The sequence below is a fragment of the Onychostoma macrolepis genome, chromosome 02 (assembly GCF_012432095.1).
Source record: "Onychostoma macrolepis isolate SWU-2019 chromosome 02, ASM1243209v1, whole genome shotgun sequence".
NCBI lineage: Eukaryota > Metazoa > Chordata > Actinopteri > Cypriniformes > Cyprinidae > Onychostoma > Onychostoma macrolepis.
In genome coordinates, this window is record NC_081156.1 from 2,417,778 (window position 1) to 2,431,550 (window position 13,773).

Here is a 13,773-nt window from a genome sequence, read left to right on the forward strand (position 1 = left end):
AACCCTCCCAAACAACATGTGATGTAGGTGCTGTTTGACAAATTTTTTTTTAAAGGTTTTCTGCCCCCGACACTCAACTATTTTCTGCAATTCTCCAGCTGTGGTCCTTGGAGAGTCTTTAGCCACTCAAACTCTCCTTCTCACCGTGCATTAGGACGATATAGACACACGTTCTCTTCCAGGCAGTTTCATAACATTTTATGTTGATTGGAAATTCTTAATTATTACCCTGATGGTGGAAATGGGAATTTCCACTGCTCTAGCTCTTTTCTTAAAGCCACTTCACTAATCTGTGAAGCTCAGTTATCTTTTGCTGCACATCAGAAATATATTATTTGGTTTTTCTCATTGTGATAGATGATTAATAGATAGATGATAGATGATAGGTGTCCTGGCCAAATTCCCTCCACTGGCCCTTGTCTATCATGGCTTCCCAATAATCCCCATCCACTTGATTGGCTCTATGACACTCTCTCCTCTCCACCTGTAGCTGGTGTGTGGTGAGCGCACTGGCGCCGTTGTCCTGTGGCTGCCGTCACATCATCCAAGTGGATGCTGCACACTGGTGGTGGTTGAGGAGAGACCCCCCACATGATTGTAAAGCGCTTTGGGTGTATTGCAATACACATTAAAGCGCTATATAAATGCCTCATTCATTCATTCATTCATTCATTAAGGGATTTTGGGCTTTGTATAGTTTTATATTTCTGTGAAACAGGAAGCCATGGCTGGATAATTTCATGTTCATAATCACCCTGTAGTGCTCAAAATTGTGAATATGAATGGGAATATACTTCAGAGATATTTTACTCATAAGAATTTCTAGGGGTGCCAATAATTGTGTCCAATGTGTATTTGAGAAAAAACATGCCAAGCGCGCTGCCACTGATTGACAGCTGTACTGATTATATTAAAGGGAGCACTCTTTGCGTGCTTTCTGTATTTAATCTATTCACAATTTGAATAAAAGTTTAAAAAAAATTAGTTTTATCTACCTCATGTAGGAGATTTAATGCAGGTGCGATTCGGGTCCCAGTGTTTATGTCAAATGGGTCAGGTATGGGATTAGATTAGAGTGTTGCTGTCAGCTAATGTGTCGGGTGTTCTGTTAATTACTGCGATTGTGGGAGATCATTTCACCAGCAAGGAAAGATAAATGAAAATGCCTCTCTGTGATGTTACATCGAGGCATCTCTTACTTACAGATCTCAAGTTTCTGGAGGGGATGTAGATTCGAGTGAGGAGGAAGTAGGAGGGTGCTGAGCCTATGGCTGTTCTGTACGCAAACATCAATGTCAATGGGCCCTTTTGGGCTCATGGAAGACCAGTCGTGCCGATGCATTCTGAAACATTTGTCGAGGTTTGATTGCGCATGATGGAAGTCCAGCTAGAGGAGCATTGCAATAGTCCAGCCTAGAAATGACAAGGGCCTGGGAAAGAAGTTGTGCAGCATGCTCTGTTTGGAAGGGCCCGATTCTCCTGATGTTGTGCAATGCAAACCTGCAAGATCGAGCTGTCTTTACAATATGGTCCTTGAAGGTCAGCTGGTCACCAAAGAATATTTTTTGATTAACCTAGCAGGATGATGAAATCATGCTGTAGAGTCGGAGTGGCAGGGAAAATGAGAAGCTCAGTCTTTGCCAGGTTGAGCTGCAGGTGATGTTCCTTCATCCATGCCGAGATGTTTACCAAGCAGTCTGAGATCCATGCAGCTACTATTCGATTGTCTGGTTGAAATGAATGATAGAGCTCTGTGTCATCAGAATAGCAATGTTATGAGAAACCATATGCTTGTATAATGGATCCCTGTGATGGAGTGTATATTCAATTCAATTCAATTCAAGTTTATTTGTATAGCGCTTTTTACGATACAATCGTTGCAAAGCAGCTTTACAGGAAATTAAGTTTCTAATATATACAGTGAGGAAAATAAGTATTTGAACACCCTGCTATTTTGCAAGTTCTCCCACTTAGAAATCATGGAGGGGTCTGAAATTGTCATCGTAGGTGCATGTCCACTGTGAGAGATATAATCTAAAAAAACAAATCCAGAAATCACAATGTATGATTTTTTAACTATTTATTTGTATGATACAGCTGCAAATAAGTATTTGAATACCTGAGAAAATCAATGTTAATATTTGGTACAGTAGCCTTTGTTTGCAATTACAGAGGTCAAATGTTTCCTGTAGTTTTTCACCAGGTTTGCACACACTGCAGGAGGGATTTTGGCCCACTCCTCCACACGGATCTTCTCTAGATCAGTCAGGTTTCTGGCCTGTCGCTGAGAAACACGGAGTTTGAGCTCCCTCCAAAGATTCTCTATTGGGTTTAGGTCTGGAGACTGGCTAGGCCACGCCAGAACCTTGATATGCTTCTTACAGAGCCACTCCTTGGTTATCCTGGCTGTGTGCTTCGGATCATTGTCATGTTGGAAGACCCAGCCTCGACCCATCTTCAATGCTCTAACTGAGGGAAGGAGGTTGTTCCCCAAAATCTCGCAATACATGGCCCCGGTCATCCTCTCCTTAATACAGTGCAGTCGCCCTGTCCCATGTGCAGAAAAACACCCCAAAGCATGATGCTACCACCCCATGCTTCACAGTAGGGATGGTGTTCTTGGGATGGTACTCATCATTCTTCTTCCTCCAAACACGTTTAGTGGAATTATGACCAAAAGTTATATTTTGGTCTCATCTGACCACATGACTTTCTCCCATGACTCCTCTGGATCATCCAAATGGTCATTGGCAAACTTAAGTCGGCCTGGACATGTGCTGGTTTAAGCAGGGGAACCTTCCGTGCCATGCATGATTTCAAACCATGACGTCTTAGTGTATTACCAACAGTAACCTTGGAAACGGTGGTCCCAGCTCTTTTCAGGTCATTGACCAGCTCCTCCCATGTAGTTCTGGACCGATTTCTCACCTTTCTTAGGATCATTGAGACCCCACGGTGAGATCTTGCATGGAGCCCCAGTCCGAGGGAGATTGACAGTCATGTTTAGCTTCTTCCATTTTCTAATGATTGCTCCAACAGTGGACCTTTTTCACCAAGCTGCTTGGCAATTTCCCGTAGCCCTTTCCAGCCTTGTGGAGGTGTACAATTTTGTCTCTAGTGTCTTTGGACAGCTCTTTGGTCTTGGCCATGTTAGTAGTTGGATTCTTACTGATTGTATGGGGTGGACAGGTGTCTTTATGCAGCTAACGACCTCAAACAGGTGCATCTAATTTAGGATAATAAATGGAGTGGAGGTGGACATTTTAAAGGCAGACTAACAGGTCTTTGAGGGTCAGAATTCTAGCTGATAGACAGGTGTTCAAATACTTATTTGCAGCTGTATCATACAAATAAATAGTTAAAAAATCATACATTGTGATTTCTGGATTTTTTTTTTTAGATTATGTCTCTCACAGTGGACATGCAGCTACGATGACAATTTCAGACCCCTCCATGATTTCTAAGTGGGAGAACTTGCAAAATAGCAGGGTGTTCAAATACTTATTTTCCTCACTGTATATATATATATATATATATATATATACACACATATACATATATATACACATACGCACACATACACATATATATACATACATACAGCAGAAACTAATATATTTAACCAATATATTTAAGTTATGACAGACTTAACTTGGTAATTCTGTATGTTGTCTGAGGGTTGGCATCCTCCGTGGTCCTCTGAGGGGTTGCCATCATCTTTTTTCAGGTGTTTGGTCATCTCAGATCTTTTTAAGGGTTGGATCCAGACTGACGCTTCAGTAATTCCTAGTTACCTAGCAGAATCAGAGAAACAAATAGAGACATAATTAGCTGTTCTAGTCAAGCAAAAATGATTTGTTCAACCCAAGCTAAAGAATTATAATGCACATTTGATCAGATATAAATGCAGTACAAGATTGTAAGATGCATTATGTGAATGCTTGGCTAAAGAGATGTGTCTTTAATCTAGATTTAAACAGAGAGACTGTGTCTAAACCCCCGAACGTTATCAGGAAGGCTATTCCAGAGTTTGGGAGCCAAATGTGAAAAAGCTCTACCTCCTTTAGTGGACTTTGCTATCCTAGGTACTACCAAAAGTCCAGAGTTTTGCGACCTTAGGGAGCGGTTTGGATTGTAGCGTGGTAAAAGACTAGTTAGGTATGCAGGAGATAAACCATTTAGGGCCTTATAGGCAAGTAATAATATTTTGTAACTGATCCGGAACTTAGTGGGTAGCCAGTGCAGAGACTGTAAAATTGGGGTAATATGATCATATTTTCTTGACCTGGTAAGGACTCTAGCCACTGCATTTTGGACTATCTGTAGCTTGTTTATTGAAGATGCAGGACAACCACCTAACAGTGCATTACAATAGTCCAGTCTAGAGGTCATGAATGCATGAACTAGCTTTTCTGCATCTGAAACAGGTAGCATGTTTGAAGCTTGGCAATGTTTCTAAGATGGAAGAATGCTGTTTTTGTAACATGGGAAATATGATTTTCAAAGGACAAGTTGCTGTCTAATATAACACCTAGATTTTTGACTTTAGAGGACGTAACAGTACATCCGTCTAGTTGCAAATTGTAATCCAAGAGATTCTGAGTACTGTTTTTTGGTCCAATAAGTAATATCTCTGTCTTATCCAAATTTAATAGGAGGAAATTATTGGTCATCCAATCTTTTACATTTTTAACACAATCTATTAGCTTAGATAGTTTAGAAGTTTCATCTGGTCTTGTTGAGATATATAGTTGAGTATCATCAGCATAACAATGAAAACTAATCCCGTATTTTCTAATAATATCACCAAGGGGCAACATGTATATTGAAAATAGACAGATCCTTGTGGTACTCCACACTTTACTGGTGATAATTGAGATGACTCCCCGTTTAAAAAAACAAAGTTGTAGCGATCGGATAGGTAGGATCTAAACCATCTTAAATCCTGCCCTTGAATACTCGTATAGTTTTGTAATTGATCTATGAGTATGTCATGGTCTATAGTGTCGAACGCAGCACTAAGATCAAGTAAAACTAGCAACGAGGTGCAGCCTTGGTCTGACGCAAGAAGCAAGTCATTTGTAATTTTAACAAGTGCAGTTTCTGTGCTATGGTGAGGCCTGAAACCTGACTGAAATTCTTCATAGAGATCATTTTTTTGCAAGAAGAAGCACAATTGAGCATGGTGAAGAGGATGGGTCCAAGAATTGATCCCTGAGGAAACCCTGTGACCAGATGATGTTCTTTGGATACTTCTCTTCCCCAGGAAACCCTAAAAGACCTACCTGTGAGATAAGATTCAAACCAGTGGAGTGCAGATCCGATGATGGTAGACAGGATAATTTGATGATTCACAGAGTCAAAAGTGGCAGAATAAGAACTGATGTTTTGGAATCAGCTTTCTCATTTGAATGGCCGCTGCTGAAACCTGACTGGTTAAATTTCAGTTGGTCATTCTGTGAAAGAAATAATGTAACTGCGTCTATAAAGGTGTGAACCAAATGGTCCATTCTATTGTAATAACAAAGGAACAGCATTCTTCAGGAATGTTTTGTAGATTGCAGGATCTTGAGCGGGAAGGTCTAACAGTATTGTTTCCTTTTGTCTTCTAATAATTATAAAATTATATCCCACAGACAGAACTTTGGGAGACGCTAGGATTCATACAAGGGTTAAGATTGTTTGAAGGAATACATGCTAACTTTGCTGTTGAAGAACTGCTACACTACCATCTTCAATCAATTCTTCTCCCCACAAAAATGTATTTAAGCCTACTTATTTTTTTGTATTAGAGAAATCTAGTACATTGGTGAGCCACCCAAAAGACTGCTCAGCAAAATACAGTAAATATGATGATACATAGGGCAACTTTTTAGGTTAGAAGGGGTAGTATGCACTGGCCTGTCTAGACAGATATTGTCTTGACAAAAGGTTAAAGTGGATCATAAAGTGAGTGTCAGTTTCTGTATTTACATCCAGAGATGAGAAATGGGTGGGTGAGGGAAGAGAGCATAACACTACAAAGGAAAGATGGAATGGTGAAAGGGAGCGTAGATTTCTCCTAAAAGTAACTGGTAAAGGAATTGGTGGCAGACAGGTAGTAATATGTAGGTTAAATGTAATAAAGAAATGAGCAGAGATGTCTAGAGGTTTTACCAAATGTTGTCTGTGATACAATTGCATGTGTAAATTAAGTCAAGCTGGTTGCCTGATTTGTTAGTGCTTGTGGTGGTAAACCATTTGAGATCGAATGAAGCTAGGAGTGGAAGTGGAAGTCTGCAGTGTAAGGCTTCTCCAGATGGATTTCGAAGTCACCAAAGACTACAAGTAGACTGCCATCCACAGAGAATGAGGACAGCAGCCCATACAGCTCCTCTATAAAGGTGCCCAGTTGACCAGGAAGGCGATAAATCATTACAATATGGAGTTGAACAGGAACTGTTACCATAATAGCATGTAACTCAAACAAATTTTTATTGCATAGGGAAGAGTGGGTTGAGTATTTCCAATTATTAGAAATGACAAGACCAGTACCCTTCCAACCTGACTCTGGGTGTGAGAGAAAGGGAAGTTTTTAGAGAGAACAGCAGGGGTTGTGGAGTCTTCTGGACGAATCCAGGTCTCAGTCAAGCCCAAGATACTAAGAGTAGACTGAGTATTCTTGAAAACAATCTTTTATTGTACTACTGAATAAAATATTAGTTAAACTGGTGTGTGGTGGGCATACTGGCGCAATATGACTGCTGTCGCATCATTCAAGTGGATGCTGCACATTAGTGGTGGTTGAGGAGATTCCCTCTTTCATGTAAAGCACTTTGAGTACCCAGAAAAGTGCTATATAAATGCAACAAATTAATTATTAATTAATTAAAACAATCTTTTATTGTACTATTGAATGAAATATTACTTAATTACCAAAGAAAGAAAAAATTTAATAGCCATAATATGGACTTTTGTAAATGCTGTGATACTGTGATGCTCAGATATGTTATTTCCTTTTCAGATTGCTAATTTTACCATTAACTCTTCACCTGAACAGTTTATGTTTCTGAATATGGTATCATTGTAATCCTTTGCCATCAAAACATAGGGGTAGACATCATCTTTTCTGTGTTATCATGTTTGGTTCAGGAGATATGACACAAAATACATAATTTGGTTATGGCGAAAAGTAAAATGCTCGCCATGGCAACCACGAGGTGTTTTTGCGATGGCTTCATTTCTGAAAATATTCAGGGCCCCCACCTGTACAACTGTACCAACTTTCATGCTTTTATGAAAAAGTGAACATATCACCTCAAATTTTGCACACATCACCTGGACTAATACTGGCCATCAGAGCGAACCAACCCTGTGACGTCACACGCAGTAGTACTGCAAGATGGTGGCGCCCTTCCTCCAAAAGCTATAACAAAACAACCTTTTTTTCTTTAAAATGGTTACATTAATCATGTTTGTTATATATATATATATATATTTTTTATTATTATTATTATTAAAATGGAAGTTATTTTCCTAAATAATGTAAACTTGACTGATTGCTTCATTTCCACTTTAAGCTCCGGTGAGAATATGCTAGTCTTGAGAGAACCAAGTTTTGTTTACAGCAAAAGTAAAATTAGTGTCCTCTTGTCTTATATACAGTATAAATCATCAGACATTTTTCTTTACAAATTCTTGTTTTGTACTTCTAATTTGTGACCGGTGTTTTGTTTTACTCTCTCTTCTGCGCTTCCCTGTGTCACTTCTGTGTTCGTCACTGCATTCGCCTATGTCCTACGTCATCCGCTGGAACGCCACTCTCTCAAGTATACGCGGACAACAGTTCGCGGATTTATTTTGCTTTATTTTGCTTCAAAATCTGGACCACTACCTACTGCCATTATAGAGCTTGGAAGAGCCAGGACATTTTTTATATAACTATAATAAATATTTATATTTGTCTAAAAGAAGAATGTACACCTAGGATGGCTTGAGGGTGAGTAAATCATAGGGTAATTTTATTTTTTGGGTGAAGTATCCCTTTCATGTCAGATTAATACCTCTGGGGTAATAAACATACTGTATATGCACAATTTTCAAAAATGTACTGTATACGGAGTGAAATATATAGATTGTATTGCATGTTAGCTTGCTTATTTTGCTCTAGAAAATTATCTCCACATGTTATACTAACAAGAAACAATGCTTCTAAACTCAGGTTGAGAGCTGTAATTCCAACCAGACAACTTTGCAATGCAGTTCGCAAATACACAACAGCATTGAACCACTAAACTCTTACTCTATATGGTGAAAAACTGTCATAGATCTAATGGAACATTTCACGCAATTTTAAAGTTTAACACACTGCTATAATGTTTCAGTCAAGCAACCTTTATATGGCATTATTCTGTTGAATTTAGGCATTTGTGCTGTAACTCTTACAAAAAGAGTTTCTCTTACAGAAAAAAAAAAAGAAAAAAGAAGAATGGCTGTCTTGCAGTTCGAGCACATCTAAATACAGCACTCAGCAGAGAGTCTGTTTCCCCTCGTTCTTTCTCCAGCACAGGCACAGATGCAGCACTGTAATCTTGGCTGGCCTGTGGAGATGACTTCAAACCCTACAATCTTCCGGCCCCATAATTAGAAGCACCGGGTGCTGGCTTGACTTTGCTTTACTAGAGAAAGAGAGCAAGAGGGGAGAGAGAGAATGCTCGTCAAATTGTGGTGGCTTCAAAGCTAGTGTAATGCAATGCAGCAGAGGGTAAAGGCTAGTCAGGATGTATTTCAAAACCAAAATTACATTTTATTTTAGTTTTGCTGCATCATCCCATTATGCTTCTTGTCCAGATCATTTTGATTTGTACTCAAGTCTTTGAGGCACACACACTCATAAATCTAGAACAAAATCTGCCTTAGTTTCAAAGTCCCTGAATCTCATCAGCGTCCCGATTCAATATCTTCCTGTTTCTCAAGCACAATGTCATGAAGTCTAGCCACTATCTTTGACTCTGTGACTACGTATATACACACAACCTGAATTCCGTAAATGTTGGGACGTTTTTAAAATTGGAATAAAATTAAAACTAAAAGACTTTCAAATCACATGAGCCAATATTTTATTAACAATAGAACATAGAGAACATAACAAATGTTTAATCGGAAAATTTTACACTTTTATCCACTAAATGAGCTCTTTTCAAATTTGATTGCCGGCTACAGGTCTCAAAAAAGTTGGGACGGGGGCATGTTTACCACGGTGTAGCATCTCCTCTTCTTTTCATAATCGCGATTAATCACATCCAAAATAAAAGTTTTTTGTTTACATAATATATGTGTGTGTGTTGTGTATATTTATTATGTATATATAAATACAAACATGCATGTATGTATATATTTAAGAAAAATTTTATGTTTATGTATTAAATATATAATATAAAATATAAAAATATAAATGTATATGCATGTAAATATTTCCAAAATATATGCTGTATGTGGCTGTATCTATACAGGTGCATCTCAATAAATTAGAATGTCGTGGAAAAGATAATTTATTTCAGTAATTCAACTCAAATTGTGAAACTCGTGTATTAAATAAATTCAATGCACACAGACTGAAGTAGTTTAAGTCTTTGGTTCTTTTAATTGTGATGATTTTGGCTCACATTTAACAAAAACCCACCAATTCACTATCTCAAAAAATTAGAATACTTCATAAGACCAATAAAAAAAAAAAACATTTTTAGTGAATTGTTGGCCTTCTGGAAAGTATGTTCATTTACTGTATATGTACTCAATACTTGGTAGGGGCTCCTTTTGCTTTAATTACTGCCTCAATTTGGCGTGGCATGGAGGCGACCAGTTTGTGGCACTGCTGAGGCGGTATGGAAGCCCAGGTTTCTTTGACAGTGGCCTTCAGCCACTGTCTCTACTGTGGGGCCCTGGGACATATGATCTCCGCCTGCCCTGTCCGTCCTCCACGAGTTTCGGTGAGTTCCATCCATCCTTCACCCACCAATATTAAATCACTCACCACCAATGCCTTAATCACTACCTGTGATGTATCTCTTCCAGTCATTGCCCTTCTCGATTCCGGCTCATCAGGGAACTTTATCTCCAGCACCCTTACTCGCCAATTCAACCTCAAAACTACGGTTTCCAAAACCTCCAACCAAGTAACCTCCATCACTGGAAAACCGCTCAGCCGTAAGAACGTCCGGCTATGTGTGGGACCCATCAAACTTCGGGTGGGTCATCTGCATGAGGAAAACATCCATTTATTGGTTCTGGAGGACTCTACGGCAGACATCATCTTAGGGCGCCCGTGGTTAGCTCAACACAATCCCATCCTTTCGTGGAGCTCTGGCGAAGTCCTGAAGTAGGGCGAGAGTTGTTTCCCAGACTGTTTTCCTCACAAACCTCATCCTCCAAGCAAGACCCCAAAACACCTACCATTGTGCACCACCTGTATTGAAAGTCCCATCGAGAAACAGTCCATCAACATCCCCTCCTGTTACGCCCCCTTCAGTAACGTGTTCTGCCCGAAAAGAGCCTCCAAGCTACCTCCACACCAGCCATGGGACTGCGCCATTGATCTGCTTCCGGGTGAGTCGGTGCCCCACGGAAAAATCTACCCACTCTCAATCCCTGAGCAGAAGGCCATGGAGGAGTATATCGAAGAGGCTCTCCAACAAGGCTATATCCGTCCTTCTACGTCCCCTGCTGCTTCGAGTTTCTTCTTCGTGGCCAAGAAAGACGGTGGCCTGAGGCCTTGTATTGATTACCGGGCATTAAACAAGATAACAGTCAAGTTCCGCTATCCTCTTCCCCTCGTCCCAGCGGCAATAGAACATCTCTGCGGAGCCAAAGTCTTCACCAAGTTGGACCTCCACAGCACCTACAACCTCATCCGAATACGTGAGGGGGACGAGTGGAAGACTGCTTTTGTGACACCTACTGGCCACTATGAATACTGCGTATGGATTAGTCAACGCCCCCTCCGTATTCCAAGATTTTATGCATGAGGTTCTCCGGGAGTTTCTTCACAAGTTTGTGTTGGTCTACATCGATGACATCCTCGTGTACTCCCGGAGCATGGCCGAACACCGCCACCACGTTGCGGATGTCCGGAAACGCCAGAGAGAATACCACCTCTTCCTCAAAGCTAAAAAATGCTCTTTCCATCAAACCTCAGTGCAGTTCCTTGGTTATAACATCGACCAGAATGGCATACAAATGGACGAGGGGAAGGTCACCGCCATCAAGGACTAGCCCATTCCTACCACTATCAAGGAACTCCAACGCTTCTTAGGGTTTGCCAATTTCTACAGAAGATTCATCTGTGGGTACAGCACCATAACTAGCCCCCTCACAAACCTCTTGAAAGACAAACCCAAATCATTATCCTGGTCACCGTCGGCCACTGAAGCGTTTCAAAAACTCAAGAATGCCTTCATCAGCGTCCATGTGTCCATCCTGACCCCACAAAACCTTTCATTGTCGAAGTTGACGCCTCTACCACAGGAGTCGGAGCCATATTGTCTCAGCAGCAGGGGACACCCGCCCGACTCCATCCATGTGCCTTCTCCCATAAACTCAGCCCGGCAGAACAAAATTATGATATAGGTAACCGAGAACTTTTGGCCATAAAACTAGCCTTGGAGGAGTGGAGACACTGGTTGGAGGGTGCCCAACACCCTTTCACTGTTCTTACCGACCATAAGAACCTAGAGTACCTTCGAGAAGCAAAGAGACTTAACCCACGCCAAGCCAGGTGGGCTCTGTTCTTCACCCGCTTCCACTTCTCCATCACATACCGTCCAGGATCCAAGAATGTCAAAGCAGATGCCCTATCACGTATCCACGCCCCAGAAGAAAATAATGATCAACCAGAAACGATTCTACCTCAGACGATGATTGTAAGTCTCATCCAATGGTCACCTGACTCCATACCCTCCTCCAATGTCTCCAACAACAATCCGCCCGGCTTGTCCCCCAGGTCTGCAGTATGTCACCAGAACACAACGTACTCCCCTTATTCTTTCAGTCCACACATCATTGGGCACTGGCCACCCAGGGGCCAATGCAACCCTCTCGCTATTAAAAGACCGCTTCTGGTGGCCCAACATGGCCCGAGACGTATGAAGGTTTGTCCAGGGATGTACAGATTGCGGCATTTTTAAGAGCCCACGCCATCCACCATCTGGTAAGCTCTTCCCGCTGCCCGTTCCTAATCTCCCCTGGTCACACCTAGGAGTGGACTTCATCACCGATCTTCCACCCTCTAACAATAACCCATGCATTCTGGTCATAGTGGACCGATTTTCTAAATCCTGTCGTCTCATTCCCCTCAAAAGACTTCCCACAGCTATGGAAACAGCAGAACACTAATTCAACCAAGTATTCAGACATTACGGTATCCCAGAGGACATTGTCTTGGACCGAGTACCTCAATTTATCTCTCGAGTGTGGAAAGCATTCTTCACCCTCCTAGGTGTGTCAGTCAGTCTCTGCTCAGGATACCACCCACAGTCAAACGGGCAGACGGAGAGAAAGATCCAGGAAATTGGTCGCTTCTTGAGAACCGTCTGTCATGGCCACCAGAACTCCTGGAACCAGTTCCTGGGCTGGGCCGAGTACGCCCAAAATTCCCTTCGTCAACCATCTACTGGATTCACCCCTTTTCAGTGCGTACTCGGCTACCAGCCCCCTCTATTCCCATGGTCTGGCGAACCAATCCGACGTACCATCAGTCGATTACTGGTTCCGGGAGAGCAAGAGGGTCTGGGACGCATCCCACCATCAGCTACAGAGAGCGTTGCGGCAACGCAAGTTGACAGCTGACCGTAGAAGATCCACCGCTCCTCCCTACCAACCTGGTCAACAAGGGACATCCGAATGCGCACGCCCTGTAAAAAGCTTAGTCCCAGATACATTGGCCCCTTTACCATCACGAAGCAGATCAACCCGGTCACTTACCAACTGGAACTACCTCCTCACTATAGGATTCACCCCACCTTTCATGTGTCACTCCTTAAACCTCACTACCCTTCCATCCCTGTCTCCACAGATACAGACCAGGCTGAGGAACCCCCCCTTCCACTGATCCTGGAAGATGGAACGGCCTACAAGGTCAAGGACATATTGGACTCCCGACGTCGTGGTGGTATCCTAGAATACTTGGTGGACTGGGAGGGTTATGGCCCTGAAGAACGTTCTTGGGTACCCAGAAATCATATCCTTGATCCCAGACTATTAGATACCTTCCATGCATTACATCCTGGACGCCCCGCACCCCGAGGACGAGGCCGACCACCACAAAGTCGGGGTCCTCTGCCCCCAAGAGTGGGCCGTGAAGGGGGTACTGACACAGAACAACCAGAACCACATCCCAGCCAATACCAGCGCACTTCATCATCTGATTACTGAGTACACACCTGCAATCCATTTACTCAATCACCACACGCAATACTTAAGCACCCTCAGCACCTCACTTCAGTGTCCAGTCTCGTTAACGCATATAGGACTCCTACCTGTACTTTGCAATCTTCTGAATATCATCGACCCTTTTACTTACCTCCTGTGTTCCTCCCTAGAAGTGTTCTCCTCGTCTGCGTCCTCTCCCATTTCCTGGTCCTCCAAGTCCTGGATCTCCGGTGCTGACTCTCCTCCATCTCCTGCAAAGCAAAATCCCAAGTATCACTCTCTTTAGATATACCTTCCAGGATTCATTGACTCAAGTACTCGCCTGCTATCGCCTGAATATTTGAAGAGTTTGAATAAATTACCCTCGAC